Source organism: Mastigoproctus giganteus, chromosome 7 (assembly GCF_048544385.1).
Source record: "Mastigoproctus giganteus isolate SK-2022 chromosome 7, ASM4854438v1, whole genome shotgun sequence".
Lineage (NCBI taxonomy): Eukaryota > Metazoa > Arthropoda > Arachnida > Uropygi > Thelyphonidae > Mastigoproctus > Mastigoproctus giganteus.
Genome location: NC_143581.1, coordinates 133,447,944 through 133,464,413, shown reverse-complemented (window position 1 = coordinate 133,464,413; position 16,470 = coordinate 133,447,944). Strand labels below are relative to the sequence as shown.

General features: G+C 39.0%; 1 protein-coding gene across 3 annotated transcripts in view; it reads right to left on the bottom strand.

Moving 5' to 3' along the window:
- The window catches only part of LOC150083209 (cilia- and flagella-associated protein 52), a 494,791-nt gene that overhangs the window by 109,044 nt on the left and 369,277 nt on the right, over positions 1-16,470 (bottom strand). The window lies entirely within an intron of this gene.

Genomic DNA, 16,470 nt, shown 5'->3' with positions numbered 1-16,470 from the left:
CCTATGATTATTTACTTAAATGCTTCCCATTTAGAATTTGCTGAAGGTAACATCATCGGTTGTTGGCACCGATGACGTTACCTTCAGCAAACATCATCGGTGCCAACAACTGATGATGTTTGCTGAAGAGAGATTAGAAACAAATAGAGATCTGTCTGAGACCACTTTAGTTACCTTTCTGAAAGCAAAAACCCTTCCCTTGATCCTTGCTGGTAGTTATTTCCTTGAAGTACATCCCACAGAAATATACCCTAACACTTGTACCTAGTGGTTCTTTTCTCTGCAAATTCTTAATACATGAATAATCACTGCTGATAATCAGATTAAGAGTATTACTTATTCTCTCTCTTGTTGCCTCTCTAACATGCTGCTACAGTTAACGGTCATCCAATAAATCCACAAAAGTCTTGTTAGTCTGTGGGTTACCAACCCACAAGTTCCAGTCAATATTTGAAAAGTTAAAATCCCCCATCATAACACATTTTGATTTACTGGTCCGCTCTATTTCTCTGCACAGCTGACCACTGTATTCATCAGAGTAATTAGGCCTATAACACCCTCCTGCTCTTATTTTTGCTTTCCAAGTGCTTATGTCATACAAAACTGACTCAACATTGAACTGGCTAACCATGTCAGCATTTTTTTTTTTTTTTTTTTTTTTTTTTAATGAAAACTCCAAGCATGTATTAGAGATTATAGTACTTAGTACCATGCATGGGTTGGAGGTTGAGAAGTTGAAAGGAAATATTTGTTGACATTAGACTTGAACTTTTGTAGATTGTAATTTTCAGGAAATATGCATGAAGGTTGTTCCAGAAAATGGAAGTTGAATGAACAAAGGTGGAAGAAGAAATGTTGGTACTGTGAGTTTGAAGTCTGACAGTAAAGGATGTTGACTGGTTGCATCACATGTTTAGACTGCTTTGGAAGAGAGAGAGAGAGAGTAGGAATTATAGAAGCCAATTCAGAAGAAAACTGCCCATGGAAGTATCTATAGAAAAGGCATGCAGCAGAAACAGAGGTCTATGAGACAGAGAGTGGAAAAACTCTGTTAGAGATGAGTCTTTAATTAACTTAACTGCACTCTTTTGAATGGAATCTAGAACCCTGAGAGAGATTTTGGGGGCACTGCCCCTGATGTGGGAACAATATTTCATGGTAGTGCAGATTTGCGATTTGTACATTCTGTTTGGAAGAAAAGTAATGTCGAAAGTGAAAGAGAAAATCCAATTTTTTAACTGCAGAGGAAGCAATTTGTAATGTGCTTATGCCAAGTGAGATTATAAGTCAGAGTAATTACTAATAGTGATATATGATCTTGTTTAGAATTTGGAGTGTCATAGAAGGTAAGCATAAGAGCAGAAGGATCCTTTTTGCAAGATATAAGATAGGACTGAGTTCTAGAAGGATTAAAATCAACTATGTTATCTTTGCCACACTAGAGAATTACCTGGAGATCAGCATTTAAAGAACTGGTAGTTCATATTCAAGAAGTCAATGTGGTTCAAGGAGGACAAGGTTTCTCAAACTGGAAGGTGTAATGCAATGTGCTATCATCAGCAAAACTATCGATAGGATTTTTGGTAAATGGAAGAAGGTCATTAATATACAAGAGGAAAACAGTGGGGAAAGAACAGAACCTTGGGGCACACTAGCTTTGGTGGAAAAGTTAGAAGACAGAGAGTCATTTACCATTGCCTGCCGTGGGTGGCCAGAGAGAAAACAGGATACGAAGTTACAAAAATCAGTTGGAAAACCATAAGATCTTTATGCCAAACATGATCAAAAGCCTTTGAAATGTCAAGAGCAACTGCTTGAATTCCACCAAACTTTTCTATTGAATTTGTTCATAGATGGGTAACATAAGCCAGAATATCACCAGTGGATGGACACTAGCAAAATCCATATTAGCAATTATTGATTAGTTAAAATTAACTGAAATCAATCAGTTGATCAGTTGAATCAATTAACTGCCAGAGTTGGTGGTTAATTGATTGCTCCATTACCTTAGAAAGAGTAGAAGTAATTGCAATGGGATGATAACTGGATGGGGGGATTTGTCACCCTTTTTAGGAACTGGCTGGATATGAGCAAATTTCCAACAGAAGGATAAACACCTTTGGAATAAGAAAGTGTGGGGATACCTGAAAGACTGAAAGAGTTTACCATGGTGGCATAAAGACACTTGTCGATTTGAAAGGAAGCATTAAACAGCATGTAGCCAACGTCCCAATGAGATGCTACATGAAACTTACACACAGTTCAGAATGTCATCTCAAGTAAAGGAAAGTACATAGAACAATATCTGTAGATTTCAAAGTTCTGATATTAAAATCTAAACCCAAGTTAAGTATTCCATCTCGTGTTTACAGTGCAAATTTCTCCCCTGGTTGCAGAAATTTTAACTAATTTTTTTTTTCTTCTACAAATCGCTTCCCCATACCCTAAATGACATACCCACTGATTTTCACAGCATTATCTCTAACCATTTTGACACCTATTCTGGTGTATCTGGTGTCAAAATGACCTAACCATTTTGATACCAGAATAGGTGTCAAAATGGTTAGGTCTCCTAAACAGGGAAACTTATTTTATAACCACCCGGTATATGTGTACATGTGTGTTTGAGATTATATATGTATGTGATATGTATAGTATTTTTAACTAAGTTCCACAATCAGTAGATTATGATCACTGTCATCTACCGGTTTCTTTATCTGGAGATTTTTTAATGGTTGAAGAGTCCGCTGTTGATAATCAGATCAAGAGGATTGCTTTCTCTTGAATAGTATTTCTGTTATTTGTACTTTAGGGCTACAAGTCTGATAGTAGCATGGCAACCTGTTTTATTTGATATGGTCACACGTAGTGATTATATAGGCTTAACTGTTGTAAACTAATGTATTCTAGAAAGGTATCTTTCAGGAAGAAAAACAATTGCATTTAAGATTCTTAATCTTTATAAGTATTAATTTGACTTCCAGCCAGGGCAGACACTTTTCTTAGACATATTTTGTTAGGCTCACTGAGTTTATCATTTGCATTTTGTTATTGTGATTGTATAAAGTGACAAATAAATAATATGTTTAAATTATAACTGCATAATTCCATACTATAGTACACTGTCAAGGAAACAAAACTAATTGCTTTACAAAATACAAATTTAAATTAATTATTTGAAAAATAGATAACAGTAGATGATTTAGCATTAGTAGAGGTATACAATGAAAAAAAAGGAAGCTTATGCAGCATCAGGCCAAAAAAAAGAGAAAAAAAACCCTCCCATTTCACCCATCCAGTCACTCAAAATGCCTGCGCAGCTCAGCCTTAAATTTATTTAGGCTATCAACTTCCACAACAACAGATGGAAGTCTGTTCCACCAACCAACCACCTTCTGGCTAAAGGCAAACTTCTGCACATCCATTCTACAACTGTCTTTCCTCAATTTAAATCTATGCCCCCTCAGGTTCTTAATCTCAGCAAGAGGAAGAATCCCATCAGCATTCAGCCTGCTCAACCCATTCATGCCTTATACACCTCAATCAGATCACCTCACAGGTGCCTAGTCTCCAGGAGCTGCTTTCCAGAACTTAGGCTTTTTTTGGTAAGAGCACCCCTTCGTTCCCCTCACCAACCATGTTGCCCTTCTTTGTACTCGTCACAACTGTACATCCTTCGTAAAAAATGAGGCCTCCATACCAGTACACAATACTCTAGTTGTTGCCAGACCATTGCCTTGTATAACGGTATAATCACCTCTCTACCTCTGCAAGCAAAATTCCTATATATCATTTGACAAGACTCCATGACCTGCCCTGGCAGCCCATCTGCACTGATCAGCAAACTTCATATCTGACTGCACAATTACCCCCCAGGTAATTGTACAGTCAAATTTGAAACTTTCCACTTCCCTGAGTGTAGTACCACACAGTTGGTACGTTTCTCTTGGGTTATTGCTACCCATATGCAGTACTTTGCATTTGTCAATGTTAAACTTCAGTTGCCACTTCTCAGCCCATTTCCCCAACTTATCTAGACCAGTTGGAGTAGCATACTGTCGTTAACAACTCTGCCAACCTTTGTATCATCAGCAAACGTAGACATTAATCCTGATATACCTTCACCAACATCATTGATGAATACACAAAACAACAATGGGCCCAGCACCGAACCCTGGGGAACTCCACTAATAACATTTGTCCACGAAGAGCAATGTCCATTGATTACCACTCTCTATCGTCTCCCACTAAACCATCTCTTTATCCATTGTAGCAACTTACCCTTAATACCATACCTCTCCAATTTGTACAGCAGTCTTTCATGTGCAACAGTATCAAAAGCTTTCCTGAAATCGAAGTATATGATATAAAAATTATTTTTGACGTTCAGTTCCTTTCTGACCAGATCGTAGTATCCAATCAAATTGGTCAGACAAGACCTCCCTTTAATAAATCCACGCTGTGTCTTAACTATTACTGCAGTCTTGTCTAGATGATCCTGCAATGCTTCTTTAACCAATGACTCCATTATTTTCACCTAAACACAAGTCAAACTAACAGGTCTAAAGTTACTTGTGCCACCCTTTTGAACGCCCTTTGTGGATTGGTGATACATTTGCACACCTCCAGTCCATGGGACCTCTCCTGAGTCCAAGGAAGCTCTTCATAATTAAGGCTAAGGGTTTCCTTACTTCCTTTTTTGCCTCCTTTAATATAACTGGATAGATCCCATCCACCCAGGTGCCTTCCTTACGTTTAACTTCAACAATTTCTCCTCCACTTTGCTCTCAGTCATTACAAAATCACTTAGTTCCCTGTTAGAGTTTGATAAACTTCTGTCATTCTCCTCCCTTAATAACTTCTCATGTGTGAATGTAGATGCAAAATACTCATTCAGTTTATCAGCTACCTGACCATGATCATCAATAGGCAACCCATTAGTGTTAAGTGGTCCAATCTGATTCATCAGTTTCCTTCTAGAGTTTATATAAGTAAAGAACTCTTTGCCGGTTTTCTTTGCATCATTTGCAAAGATTTCTAGTAATCTGCCATAGGCTTCTGTGTCACCTGATAATTTATATCTCTCATTAGATTCATCAGGCCTATAACACACAACTACTCTCATTTTTCCTTTCCCAGTGTTTATGTCACACCAAACAGACTCAACATTGCATTGTTCACCAACATAAATTGGATGCACTTTCTTAGATTTTATGTGTTTCTTAACTAATGGCGTAATCCCTTCCTGTTCTGTCTTATCGTTTCTGTACAAATTGAACTACCAAAATTCCAAATCTGCCCTGATTATATCTGTGTGACATCATGTCTCTGTTATCCCAACAATATCTGCCTTTGATGTCTTGATTAGCACTTCAATCTCATCAAATTTCTATACTCCTAGCATTGATGTACATGCAAGTATACATGCACCTGTTTCTACTCTTAGTTACCCTAACACAGTCCATGTTTTTATTTGTTACACTATGACTCCCAACAGTCCTGGAAATCTTCATTGCCTTGCTTTCCATGGTGCTGCTCATTTTAATAGAAGTATTCAAGAATCACTTTTTGCCTCTGCCTGCATCCACTGTTAAGCTTTTAGTCTGAGTACCCCCCAAAGGTAGCAGTTTTCCGACCCACCTAACACTGCCTCGATAGCACCAGCAAATATTCTTGCACCGTTTCTATTTAAGTGTACCCCATTCCTGTACAAGCAGTCTCTCCTGTCAACAAGCACAGACCAGGCTGAAAAAAATTCTACCCTTTGAGCCTTGCACAATCTCTCCAAGGCCAAATTTATCGACAAGGCTCTCATCATATACTCCCTCCTACTGTGTCTGGGCAGAATTGCAGACGCTTTCACATTCAACCCTAACTCAACTTTTTTTTAATATACACCTCAACTTGTTGAGTAAATCTGCAGATCTCTTACTGTTAATGTCATTAGTTCCAACGTGTACAACAATATCACCTTTTATGCCCTTAAAAGATGATACCTGACAATTTGAAGCTACGCCCCCCCTCAAGTTCTTAATCTGAGAAAGCGGAAGTACCCCATCAGCATTGAGCCTGCTGAAGCCATTCAAGGCCTTATACACCTCGATCAGGTCACCTCACAGGTGCCTAATCTCCAGATGCTGCAACTTGCAGAACTTAAGCCTTTCTTTGTAAGTGCACCCCTTTGATCCTCTCACCAATCTTGTTGCCCTTCAATATACTCTTTCTAGCAACTCTACATCCTTCCTAAAACCAATTCCTAAAATGCCAATCTCCAGGTGACTGTACACGTGTGGCAGAGAAAATTTAGTTAATTTGAAATCCTTTTAAAATAATTCATTTTTTAAAGTTAATTTTTTTTCTTAATTTTTTAAGCTAATTTTAAATCCTCATGTCTGGCAAATAAGATTGTAATGTCTTATGCTAATTCTTGCTTACCTTGTAATCACAGTACACTGTGATCACTATTACCTAGTGGTTCCTTTATCTGCAAATTCTTAATGCATGAATAATCATTGCTGATAATCAAATCAAGAGTATTACTTCCTCTGGTTGCCGACATGTTGCTGTAGAAAACAATCCTCCAATAAATCCAAAAAAGTCTTATTAGTTTGCGATTGGATACAGTACTGGTCAATATCTGGGAAGTTAAAATCGACCATTATAATACAATCTGAATTACTGTCTCACTCTATTTCTCTGCACAATGGTTCGTTTTAATCATCACAGTCATTAGGCTTATAACACACTTTAATCTCATTTTCCCTTTCGAAATGCTCATGTCACACAAAATTGACTCAATGTTGCATTGTCCATCAGTGTCAACTGGATACACTTCCTTAAATTTTATGTGTTTCTTAATTATCAACATAACCACTCCTCCCTTCCTACCCTGTCTATCCATTCTGTACACATTATTCTCCCCAAATTCCAATTCTGCACTGTTTATATCTGTGTGACACCATGTCTCTCTGATATTCAACAATATCTGCCTTTGATGTCTTGATCAGCACTTCAAATTCATTAATTTTATTTACTATACTTCTAGCATTAGTGTACATGCAAGTATACATGCACTTGTTCTTACTCTTAGTTACCCTAACACAGCCCATGTACTTCCTAGTTCATTTCACAAATATACATGGTCTCAGTTTTAATCTAATATTGTCCATTTCCACTTACAGTCTGCCAAACCCTGTGTACTTTTTCTGACAGAATCTCAGTAATCGGTTGATTCAACCACTGGTCAGATCAGTTGCCCAAATTACTCACTGTATGATTCCTTTCGCCTCAAAAGTGGTACTTGTGCATATATCCATTCCGATATTCTCTGTCAGAGACTTGTAATAATCTTGGTAATTTCGAATCTCCACTTTTCGATCCTCTCCTGCTTCAAATCTCTCTACCTCATTCTGTCAAATTCATATGTTGTCTCTACTGTTCTGTCAACTCCACTAATCACTTGGAACTCTTTGACTTCCTCTCTTTGCAACTTGACTTTCTCCAGTTCAACTTTCATAACAGTGAGGTAATTTTCTTTGTTGATTTTAATGTTCATGACTCCAGCTGGCTTCCATTTTCTAGTCACATAGACCCAGCTGGTTGAGATGCTGAGAGTTTTGCAATTACTAATGACCTCGCACATATTACTCATTTACCTACCAGAATACCGGACAATCCTAACCATACAGCCAACACACTTGATCTTTTTCTCACAAACATCCTTTCTAAGTACACCGTCGAAGTGAGTGGTCCTTTAGGCACCTCAGTTCACAACTTGGTGATAAACCCTTTTCCAACAAAGCCTTTATCTCATGGCTATTCCCAACCTCGTATTACGAGAATGAAAATGGGATGACCTGCGAGATTACTTTTCTTCTTTTCTTCATCGGATTACTGTTTCAAAATTTCTGATTTCAACATTTGCTCAGATTGTGTCAGTGAAATTATTCCTGTAGGAATGGAATCCTTTTTTACACATTCCACCTTAAAATCTCATCCTTTATCTAAAGCTTCGTTTTCCAATAAATGTGCAAAGGCTGTTCAAGAGAAGAATGTTGCATATCACAATTGTCTTGTTTCCAATTCTTCACTTTCATTTTCGGCCTACAACAAAGCTCGCAACAATTGTACAGCAGTTACTAATCAGTCCAAACTAGATTTTGAACAGGATAAGAGTAGAAAATTTCCTTCTTGCCCTAATGGCAGCTGAGCATTCCGGTCTCTTGCCAAAGCTATTGGCCCATCTCTTCTGCCAACGCTGTCAAAACCATATGGTATACTATTGTCACTTCAGCCAAGGATAAAGCTGACCTGCTAGCATCCCGTTTTACATCCAACTCATGTATTAATGGTCTTGATAAAATATCTCCCACCATACTTCATTAAATGCTTCTTGTGGTCTTCCATCAAAAGGATGTCAGAAGGTTTTTGACAAATCTTGATGCTAAGAAAGCTCCAGGTCCTGATGGTATTTTTCCACTTGTTCGCAAAACCTGCACTCCTGAACTTACTCTGGTTCTTTCGACTTTTTTCATTTTCTTATTCCAAAGGTGTTTTTCCTTTGGTTGGAAATTTTCTCATATCCAGCCAGTGCCTAAAATGGGTGCCTAAAACTACACAGCAAAGAATGGAATTAATTATATTGGGAATCAGACTGTTAGATAAGAAGAGAAACACATGAATTAGACAGCAAACTCAAGTAAAGGACATTCTTATCAAAAATAAAGAATTAAATGGTCTTGGGAAGGACACATAGCTCGAAGACATGACAACAGATGGACTAAGAAAATAACAGAGTGGTACCCAAGAGGAGCTAGAAGAAAACCTGGAAGACAATGGCTGAGATGGATAGATGAAATTCATGAGTTTGTGGGTAGTAAATGGATGGCCATTGCACAAAACAGAAGGAACTGGAAATTTGCTGGAGAGGCCTTCATCTTGCAGTGGATTGAAAATGGATGATGATGGGGTGTCACAGTAACTGGTATTCCTCTGATTGATGTTGCTTGGAGGAGCTGATCAGAGTGTCTATCATTTTTGGTTTCAATTAAGAGGTCCCCTGAACAAAGCCTCTTAACTGATTTAGGGGAACCTGCTAAACCCTCTAATCCCTTCTGAATGAAAAAGGGTGACATTTTTCCAATAGGTTTCTCAGTGTTGGAATGCATGATCAGAAACCTGGGAATGGGACCTGACAGAACTTCAGTTTATACTCTCTTTGCTGCTGTGGCATTGACTTCAGGTATTGTTTTCATTAGGGACTGGGTTGGGGCCCTAGAAGAAATAATTTTATCAGGCTTCATGAGTGTTTTTATAGTGGTTCAGTGGCCGGACTCCCCACCCACCATGAACCCAAACTCTTGCTGAGTAGTGGGATGCCCACTACTCAGCAAGCAATAAATGCACTCAGAAGTGGGATGCCAGGGCTACCCAGACACCATACCTGCACTGCCACCAACTTGAATCCTGTCTCTCGGACCATGAGGGTAGGGACATGGCATTGACACAGATGACCCTTGCAGGCAAACCACTAGCCGATTGATCCTACCTGGGCCATCCAGGACCATGCATCTTGTCAAGGCAGAGACCAAAATGGAGTATTGAAGCTGGGCCCCTCAACCACCAGGATCCCCCTTTCCAAATTTCCATGGGTCATAGCACATGTCAAACACACCAGATATGGGGTGAAAGCCTGGAACCCAGGCTGTGGGCATTGGATCCCAGTGATGCTAATCTCTAGAGGATCAGCAGCATCGCAGAGGTCTCCTTACCACGTACAGATGCCCACATTGAAGGGGGGGCTGGTCTTTGACTAGATGGACTGGGGTTTCTTTTCCAGGTTTGAAAAAGACCAGAATTGTGGCATGGTGCCAAAAAATTGGATAAATGTTTTCCAGAATGATTCGATTTATAAAAGACCAGCAGCAGTTGTAAATTTTGTCATGTAACAGGACATAATATATTCCACCTGGCCCAGCGAGTTGTTTAATGCCTTGTAGAAGTTCAAGATATTGAAGAGGCTGGTTATATGAAAAGAATAGAGAGGTTCAAAAATTGCTGGATTGTTGTTCACTGGTGGTAGTGTTAGTTTTCTGAAATTCCGAAGAATATGTTTGTTTGTTTGTTATTTGGTTTTTAGGAGCATTAGCAGCTAAGGCCATATTGCTCTGGGATATGCAGTGGTCATTCCCTGACCTTTCCGCATCCTCCGTATTTGGTGGTCACGGGCTCGAACCGTCTAATCAAGAAGCGTGTGCTACGCACTGCTGCTCCTGATCACCTGGCCACAGAGGTGCCTCTGAAGAATAAATGGATGCCACTGAAACTTGGGCAAAGGTTTTGCCCAAGGCAATTGCTATATCAGGAGAAGGACAGTTCTTGCCCATTCCAGGAAAGAATTGGGGACGGGATTGTTGGAAACTTGCTGGAAAACTGCCTAATTTTCTTCCACATCAATTTGGAATCAGCATCTTTAACGACAAGAGGTGCAAACTGAGTCCAGAAATCCTTCTTAGACTGTTTTTGAATGGGACTTGCTTTTGCCCTTAGCTTCTTGTAGTTAATAAGATTAATTCTGGTTGGAGACCGACAAAATAAATTCACTTGTTTTTTTTCTTACTATTGTGCAATCTTCATTCCAGAATTAGTTAAAATGCCATCGGGCTAGGGAATTCAATATCGGAATTGAACAGTATTTAGCTGCAGATAAGAGGTGCAATGTGATATAATCTGTGACTTCAATTACGGGCTGAAGCCTTATAATTTTCTCATTTATAGTGAAAGCTGACTGAAAGTTGACCCAATTGGCTTGAGAGAATTTCCATTTCCTGCAGGGTTGGTATAATGGCAATTGTGTAGTAAGCAGATTACAAACAAATGGATCACTGCCCATGGGATCATCCTTAATGGGCCATTCCATGATTGGAAACAGTATCAGGTAGCAAATCAAGAGAAGAATTGCAGAAGTTTGTGCAGCTGGCAACTGTATTTGAGTGTCGCTGACAGTATCAAGAATGGTATAGTTTTGTTTATCCAGAAAGGTTTCAATCAGTCAGCCATGCCTATCTAATTTAGAAAATTCCCATAAGGTGATGGTGGTTGCCAATGTATTGGCACAGTAACCACGGGAGGGGAAGGAGAGATGTTGCTAGTATTGTAAGAGGGGGGGGTATTACTCTTTTGGTCAGAGTGCTTAGGGACACTGGGCTATTGCCGAGAGAGAACAGCCTGAGCCCAGTTGGAGACCGATATGCTCGAGGGGGGGGGCATAACATCAGTTTCAGTGGCCACTTTTTATTGTTTTTGTGCAATATTGGCATACGCACATTGAGGTCTATAGGGAGCAAGTAGTTTCCTTGCGTCTTGATAGCTTACCCTGTTTACAATCTTATATTTTACAATTTATTTTTTCTCTGTTTTCCATCTGTCACATGAGTATGTAGGTTGATTGCCTTTGCAGTTGGAGCTGCTGATTAGGCTAGTGGAACCCAGACATGTTCAAAGCCACTGTGGATTTTTTTTATTTAATGATTTAAAATTATTATTTTTCTATAACTTTTGATTTAAATTTAGTAATATAGTATTTTTTTGTGCTTTTCTGATTAATTAGGTGTATTTATACTTTACTCAGCCTTCTAATTGCATAGAAAACCACAGTCGACTTCTGCCGGCATTGCATCGTTAGTAGCTTTCGAACTCTGCCGCCACTGTTTACGTATCAATATAGCAGATACTGGAAGTTTTTACATGACTTGTAGCAGTGTAATCAGTATCAACAGATAATTATAAACTAAAAATTATAGCACTACTTATGTGTTTTAATAATTTAACTTGTCACATAGACCAGTGGTCTCAAACTCAAATTTCATGCGGGCCGAATGCACGATCTCAAAGCAGCTGACGGGCTGGAATTTTTTTTTTAACAAAATGAGAGAGAATATATATATATATATATATATATATATATATATATTGCACCGTACTTATCCCTAATGTATGGATACCACCCCTTTATAACCTGGTGTTACGCGTGTGTGTGGTGTGTTGCGTGTAAGTTTATAATAAGTTTGGAAATTCTCTTTCTCAACCTCTTCTCTTTCTTTTATTTATTAAATTTTTCTTCGACACATACAGAAAAAATACATATATTTGTATGTAAATAATTATAAACTTCTTTATTTCTTACTACAACTTGACACTTGATGGCAGTTTGATTCTGATAAAGTTTGTAGCCTTGGAAAAAAATTACTAGAAACTATTTTCACCACGGATTGTAGATGTTCATCGGTCAATCGGGTTCTTTTCTTAGACTTATTAATTTTCAACTGCGAGAAAAACTGTTCACGTATAAATGTACTCCCAAACAAAGCAATTATTCTTATTGCAAAAATTCTTAACTGAGGGTATTTATCTTTTGACAAGTACGAATAAAAGTTAATCAAATCTGTATCTTCAAATCTTTGAATAAGATTTATATCACACTGTAAATTAATTAGCACCATTTGTAGATTTTCTGGAGCGTTTTATTCACGTTTGTTTTTAATGGTAATGAAAAAAATGTAAAATCGGACTCTAAATCATTAAAATCTTTAAATCTTTCTTCAAATTCTTGTTGTAATAATGCTATTTTTCTTGCATATTCTTGAGATTTTTCATTTGAAATAATAGGGCAGGATTTAAGATGTAGGAAATATACGAAATTTTTTGATTCCAGTTGTGTTTCCCATAATTGCAATTTAACTTTAAAAGCTTTAATACAAGCATACATGTCAGTGATAAGTTTATTCTTTCCATGCAGCTCTTTATTGAGAATATTTAAATGGCCGGTTAAGTCAACAAGAAATGCTAAATCTGTTATCCATGTATCATTATGTAGCTCGTCAATGGTTTTATTTTTTTGTGTCATGAAAATTTTGATTTCATTTATTAAATCAGAAAATTTAGAGAGTCATCGTAATACACAGCCATCAAGCTGTGTATTACAAGACTTCGAGCCATCTGTATACACAGGCAAGAAGTCGGAATGTTAGGCTTGGTTGTGAGTAGAGCTGAAGGTAAATGACAGGTGATGTATCTGACTTCGTCCAGTTTTTAAAGAAGTCACATGCTGGACTAAGAGCATGCCACACTGGAAGGAGCTGCTTTGGTGTCTGTGCAACCTTGTCTACCATTATGTTAAGCTCTCTAAGTAGCTCTTGGACACGAATACCAAATGGATGGTTAGCAGATTGACGTGTGTTCTTGAAATTTTCCCACTGTGATTCAAAAACGGATGTCCACATGGGTTGGTCTGGAATGGAGTTCAGCTTAAAGACATACTGTAGAGACAACTGTTTTTGTCAAAGTGACAATGGTAGTTCATTTTCTTTGACATACAGACTTTGGACAGGTGAAGTTTTGAATGCACCAGTAGCAATACGAATGGCTTGAGAGTGAATAGGGTCAAGCCAACGAAGTGTGTTATTTCTGGCAGAAGAATATACCCAAGACCCATAATCTAATTTTGAGCATAAAAGTGCACGGTACAGATGGAATAAAGTGCATCTGTCCGTGCCCCAAGAAGCAGAAGACAGGGCACAGAGAATGTTAAGCCCTCTCATGCACTTTGTGCATAGCTGACGAATGTGTTGGAGGAATGTCAGCTTTTGGTCAAATATCAGTCCCAAGAATTTTGTCTCTGTTACTACTGGAATGGTTCTTTGCCCAAGTCTTAATTCAGGTTCAGGATGAATGTTATGCTTGCGACAAAAATATACGCAAATGGTCTTCTCTGGTGAGAATCACGAGAAACTATTGCCCAGGATTTAAGACGGGCAGTTGTCTCTCAATGACCCTCATGTTGCATGATTGAGTAAATATACTGAAGTCATCAACATAGAGGATATTGTTTAGCATTGCAGGAAGTTGTTTGGTAATAGAGTTTACTTTAATGGCAAAAAGTGTAACACTTCAAACGAATCCTTGTGGTACCCCCCCCCCTCTTCTTGGCAAAAGGACCGAGGAATGGTGGATCCTACACGAACTTGGAAAAGATGGCTGGATAAAAAGTTTTAATAAAAATAGGAAGGTGACCTCTTAGACCAAGATTATGAAGATCCTTTAAAATACCAAACCTCCAAGTTGTGTGTTATGCTTTTTCCATGTCAAATAAGGTGGACACCTAAGAGTAAGAAAAGGTGCTGTTGTTGTTATTTGGTTTTTAGGAGCATTAGCAACTAAGGCCATATTGCTCCAGGGATATGCGGTGGTCATTACCTGACCTTTCCACATCCTCTGTATTTGGTGGTGATGGGCTCAAACCCCGGTCTAATCAAGAAGCGTGTGCTACGCAAGAAAAGGTGCATGTATATTTGCATGTACACCAATGCCAGAAGTATAGTAAGTAATTTTGATGAATTTTTTCAGTGCTGATCAAGGCATCCAAGCCAGATATTGTTGGGATAACAGAGACATGGTGTCACACAGATATAAGCAGTGCAGAATAGGAATTTAGGGAGTACAATGTGCACAGAAAGGTTAGACAGGGTAGGAAGGGAGGAAAGATTATGCTGCTAGTAAAAAAACACATAAAATCTAAGGAATTGCATCCAGTTGACGTGTGGACAGTGCAATGTTGACTCAATGTTTGTTGTTTGTTATTTGGTTTTTAGGACCATTAGCAACTAAGGCCATATTGCTCCAGGATATGCGGTGGTCATTCCCTGACCTTTCCGCATCCTCCGTATTTGGTGGTGACGGGCTTGAACCCCGGTCTAATCAAGAAGCGTGTGCTACGCACTGCTGCTCCTTCCCACCTGGCTACGGAGACGCCTTGACTCAGTGTGGTGTGACATAAACACTGGGAAAGGGAAAATGAGAGTAGGAGTGTGTTATAGGCCTAATGACCCTAAAGAGTACAATGAACAATTGTGCAAAGAAATAGAGTGGCCAGTAAATCAGAATGTCTTGTAATGGGGCCTTTTAACTTTCCAGATATTGACTGGAACTTAAGGGTTAGTCACTTGCATGCTAGCAAGACTATTGTGGATTTACTAGAGGATTGTTTTCTACAGCAACATATTCGAGGGGAAACCAGAGGAAGAAATACTCTTGATCTGATTATTTTTTTTATTTTTTTTTTGCTAGTTGTTGGCACATCGGCTTCTGTGGCCATAATGCACCTCCCAAAGTTTTTGCATTTTACTCTGATCCAAGCCTGAGGCGGGATTCAAACCCGCAACCTTTGGGTTGCCAGGCAAGCACTTTACCCACCTGGCTAGCCCGGTCGGCGATCTGATTATCAGCAGTGATCATTCATGCATTAGGAATTTGCAGATAAAGGAACCACTAGGTGACAGTGATCACAGTATGGATATTTTTTTGCTCGGGCTGCAAGAGTAGCTCATGGTGTCTTGTCAATGATATATAGGAATTTTGCTAGCAGGGACAGGGAGGTGTTTATCCCATTGTAGTATAAGGCAATGGTCAGGCCACACCTAGAGTACTATGTACAGGTAGGGAAGTCTCATTTTAGGAAGGATGTAGAGTTGCTAGAACGAGTACAAAAGAAGAGCAACAAGATTGGTGAGGGAATAAAGGGGTGCTCTTACCAAGAAAGGCTTAAATTCTGCAAATTGCAGCACCTGAAGAATAGGCCTCGAACAAATCACCTGCGAGGTGATTTGTTTGAGGTGTATAGGGCCTTGAATGGGTTGAGCAAGCTGAATGCTGATGGGATTCTTCCTCTTGCTCAGATTAAGAACTTGAGGGGGCATAGACTCAAATTGAGGAAAGACAGTTGTAGAATGGATGTGGGTAAGTTTGTTGGTAGCCCGTGGGTGGCTGATTGGTAGAACAGGCTTCCATCCTTTATTGTGGAAGTTGATAGCCGAAATAAATTTAAGGCTGAGCTGGACAGGCATTTGGAAGGAATGGAGGGGTGAAATGGGAGGTTTTTTTTTTTTTTTTGGCTGATGCTGCATAAGCTTGCTTTCTTGCATCCTATGCCTCTACTAATGTCAATGCTAATGTCACTGAGATGTTAGAATAAATGTTTTCCCAAGAGCATTGGCTATTGCAGTAGAATCTGAAACAGTACAACCATTATATTCCAGGACCGATGAGGGGTGTGCTGTGTATTTTCCCTTCATTTTTCCCAAATCACCTTAGCGTTAGTCATCTGGGTAATACAGGATGTGAAATGGATCTATTATTCCTTTTGACACTGGCAGAAGTGGCATGATTTCGGGTGTAGCGTGATTTGGTGTGTAGCATGCTTTGGTATTGTGCACATTTCAATGCTAGAAGGTTGGTCGTTGTAGGATATCTTCGGAATATCCCCCAAGCTTTTTGAGCGTTTTTTGCTGCTGTGCATTGTGAATTCCATGGTTTGGGGAAAGGTGGAAACTGGCTAGATGTTTTAGGAATGCATTCACAGCAGCCTGGACAATATTTTCTGTGATGTACATCACTGCATCATTGATAGGCTCCTGA